The 4,418-nt window shown below is 45.3% G+C and overlaps 1 pseudogene; it reads left to right on the plus strand.

Moving 5' to 3' along the window:
• The first annotated feature begins 548 nt into the window (after positions 1 to 548).
• On the plus strand, positions 549 to 1,272 carry LOC142839529 (phosphomannomutase 1-like; annotated as a pseudogene).
• The last annotated feature ends 3,146 nt before the right edge of the window (positions 1,273 to 4,418 follow it).

Consider the following 4,418-nt stretch of genomic DNA (forward strand, 5'->3'; position numbering starts at 1 on the left):
GAGAGAGAGAAAGGGGGGAGGGAGGGAGAGAGAGAGATAAGAAAGAAAACTAATGCTCTCGGCCAGGCTTCTAGCTAGGAGACATGCATGTCCTGACTTGATTTAGGAAGCCTGAATGGCTTAAAACGTGAGTAAATGGAGGCTTGATGAGGGCTAAATAGTTTCACCCAACTTCAGTAACCACTACTAAAGTCAACTTTTACATCTCGGGTCTGTGTGAGTGCACAGGACAGGATCTGCTCTGCACTCACAACAGGACCCCAGCTCTGCACTATCTTCACTTACAAAATGGGGCAGTGGTGGGAACGTTTATTAAGAAAAGACAGATGAATACATGTCCGAATACACGTGTGCATGTTGTGTAGGATGGATTATACAGCAATACCCCAAAGTATTCGAACCTGGTTCTCTCTGGGGTGGGCAACAAGCACAGGAAAGGGGGTGTGGAGAGTGAATCCTTTACAGGTAGAATGCATTTATGTGTCACATGTGCAATACAAATAAAATGACATGGACGATAACAGCGCTTGGCACACCTAGCTGCTGCCATGGTTATCGCCACTGAGGGCACCAGCAGGAAAACGCGCATCCTCTGCCTGCTTGGCATGAATGGGACCCTCCCTCACACAAGCTTGCCAGAAGTAGGGAGCAGATCGGCGTGGTGGGTGGCTCTGGCTACTCGAAGATTGCTGAGCAAGTAGGTGGCAGGGATGAAGTTTGATTGTGTGTTTGCTGAAAATGGGCAGTTCAGAATAAGTATGGACAGTTACCCTCCAAGCAGACATCCCAGAACCACCCTTGAGGAGGAGGAGCCTTTCAGAATTTGATCATCTTCAGCCTCATACACAGCCCTGCTCAGACTGCCCAAAAAGCATGGAACCTTACTGGATTCCAGAATGGCATGCTGAACATTTTGCCCATCAGTCACAGTGGCACCCTAAAGGAAAAGGATCAAGTTCTTTGAACTGGACAAGAAGGAGAAGATCCAGGAGAAGTTTGTGGAAGCCCTGAAGACAGAATGTGCTGCCAAGGGGCTGAGGTTCTCCCAAGGAGGCATAATAGACTTCCATGTCTTATCCTCTAGAACTGGAATTAGTGCCTCAGCAGCCTGGACAATCACCCACTTCTTTGGGAAGGAGACCAGTCTTTGTAGGAATGACTTTGAGATCTACGGCAACCCCCAGACTGTCAGGCATAGCTGTTGTCTCCCATCAGGACACTGTACAACAATACAAAGGGCTTTTCTTCCCAGAGACAGCCTACAAGGCATGACGGTGCCCACAGCTGAACACTGAGACTTTAAAGAGTTCTGACCGGGATTGAAAAGAGAACCGTGTGGTCCCAGGGCTCCCCTCCCTCTGACCCAACATGTAGTGTCTTGTGGGGCACCACAACACCCACACACACAGGACCAAGGTCTTTGGGACAGAACAGACTCCACTCAGAGGGAGCCATCTGAGTTAGGCTATGGAGCCTGCTAGTCAGAGAGCAACAGAATGGCAGGGAGGGGGCATTGCTCAGAGAACTTTTCACAGATATTTAAGTTCCCAAGACAAACAATAATAGTAATAGCAGTAGTAAATAATATGACACGAACCAGGCAATGCCCTAAGTCCCTTCCACCTGTGCCATCTACTCAGGGCTCCTTACCCAGCAGCCAGCTCCACTGCCTCCTGCAGATGCACTTGAGGCTGGCTTTACTAACACTTTGGAACAATTTTGCCATCTAGTGACCACTTTAGAAATTACATCCCGTCCATCTACCTCTCCGGAGAATCACCACCCTAAATTTCTAAACACTGGTGGTATTGTTCCTCAAGACCACACACACAAATAAAAATCTAGAAGCAAAGAACATACCCAAAGATCTGGAAACGTAGGTGCAATAGTGGGCTTCAGGGAGCCAGTATTTTATGAACTACTAAAGGTAAATTTGGATTAAAGAAATTGACTTGCGGAGGTTTCTGGAGTGTGCTATTGAGTGGGAAAAAGAACCAGATTGCAGAGAAAAAGATCTTAATATACATACATACATATATACACAGATATACATACATGTACATATATACAAACAAACAACAATGGGAAGAATATGTCTAGATGAACATCAATTAAAGAAAGAAAATCACAAGGTTAAATAATATACGAACTTCCCAAAAGATTATCTGACCAAATAACTTTAAGATAATGCCAAACAAATTACCAAAGATACTAAAGATGGTCCTGATTAAAATGACCATACTGTGCCCTCTGGATCCTCCGCAATGTGTGTTGATCCTCCCCTGTGAATGGGGGAGTGGAGGGATATTGAACACCTTACATGAATTTATATTCACACAAACATGTGCACATGGGCACACGGACACATACACATGGCGGGGGTGGGGTCCACCCATCTATTCCAAAGTCATTCTGAGATCAAAGAAGATTGTGTGTTTCGACACTGCGCTGCAGGGATGGTGGGAACCGTATGCTATGTGCACCACTGTGACTGGCAGACATTAAGGACTCAGTAAAGGGTACTTCTGCTACTGCTCCTCCCTCCATTGCTGCTAAAAGGAGAACATATTTAGGCTCCATAGAATCTTGAGATGGGCTGGGCGGTGGTGGCACACCACTTTAATCCCAGGACTCTGGAGGCAGAGGCAGGTGAATCTCTGAGTCTGGTCTACAAGAGCTAGTTCCAGGACAGGCTCCAAAACTACAGAGAAACCCTGTCTCGAAAAAAAAAACAATCTTGAGATGGAGTCATCTCTAGAATATCAGACAGGATCAGATGACCAACTACCACTCAAGTTAGATAAGAGACTGAGCAACTGAGCCAAATATATTCTGCTCTGTCCTAACTCCATGGTCCTGGGAGTTTGCCTTTCTGATTAACATATCACAAGTTCAGGAATGCCTTGAGATCCTCCAGTCCCACCTGATAGAAACAATCACACATCTATTGGAAGACCTAAGGCCGGGGTGGAGGAAAGGAGGGGGCACTAGAGCTACAGCTCCCGCCTCCCTCTCACTGTGCAGAGTCTAGCATTGACTTAAAAGTCTATTGGTGACCTTGCCTTCTTCATTTTGTTCTCTGTTTAATGATGACATGCTGTATTCCTTGACCACTGAGAAGAGTGAGCTTGGATATCACATTGTGGTACTCCTCTTGATCCGTCCAAGGGACAAGGGATGCCTACTCAGACTTCCTTAAAATCTAAATCCTTCACCAATAACTAACATTGACTTCATTGACACAGAAGGATTCATCCCTGCTCCCAAACGCATGCTCACACCAGTCCAGTGAAACCCTTAAACCCATAATTAAAATGCAGTTTGTTACAAGTAGGATAATGATGTTAGCAAGCAACTCTGCCTAAGGACCCCTAAGAGTCACCAGACCTCGAGTAAGAATCTTGAAAAAGATTTGGCTAAGCAGCAGAGAAATTTAAATCAAAATCTCAGGGAAGTATCTTGCCCCACTTAGAACAGTTAGTGGCAAAAAGACAAGAGACTGCTTGCTGGTGAGGGTGTGGAAATAAGGAAACACTAATACACTGTTGATGGAAGAGCGAATTCATGCAGGACATGTTGTTATAAAATACAAACATTAAAAATGCATTATTTGTCAATGTAAAGAACCTTGAGAGGGGTTTTGATGGAAGTCTTCCTGATTCCCGGCACCTTTGTAAGCATGTCACCATTAGCTCCACACTTTTCTCTGCCCCAAAAATTATGTCTTTGAGCTCCCACACCCACACCACCTTTCTATCCTGTTTCGGGAAAATACTACTCATATATAGAAACCTATTTCTCTGCTAGCCCCAGAGCCTCTCTGGGCAGCAGACAGAGCACAAATATCTACAGTGACTATGGCTTCATACTCAAAGCAGTAACTTTGGAATGAACTGGGACAGACTTTTAAATCTTACTTCTGGTCTGGGCTAAGTCAATGTGTCTCTTCCTCCGAGGCACAGGACAAGGATGGGTATGTCACAGCAACAGTGTAAGAAAAAGGTCTAGTACAGAGCCTAGTGGATGGTGAGTGTCCTGGGTGTGACTTCCACTCCTTCAGGGAAGAGTTTGAGAGAAGCCATGTGCCAGTGACCTTCCCTTTGCCCTTTCAACTCCAGTCCTCACCCATCTTCGTAAGGTTTGTCTATGTGCACAGCACTGATAAATCTCCATAAGCGGCTAAATCTTAAGGTCGAAAAGTTCCAATTGGATATCAAAAAGGAAAAGGAAGAGAAAACCAAGTTCTGGCTTCAAATATTTCCCCGCTATTGGGTTAGCAAGATGGATGCATGATTCTAGCAAATGTCATAGCTGTGGTCAGTCACAAATCACTTTCTGCATAAATCTGCTCTCTCTGGACATCCGTAACCACCTTTTCCCTTGAAGTAATAATGGTCCCAAGGCTCTTGAGCCGGAGC

This window comes from Microtus pennsylvanicus, chromosome 21 (genome assembly GCF_037038515.1).
Source record: "Microtus pennsylvanicus isolate mMicPen1 chromosome 21, mMicPen1.hap1, whole genome shotgun sequence".
NCBI lineage: Eukaryota > Metazoa > Chordata > Mammalia > Rodentia > Cricetidae > Microtus > Microtus pennsylvanicus.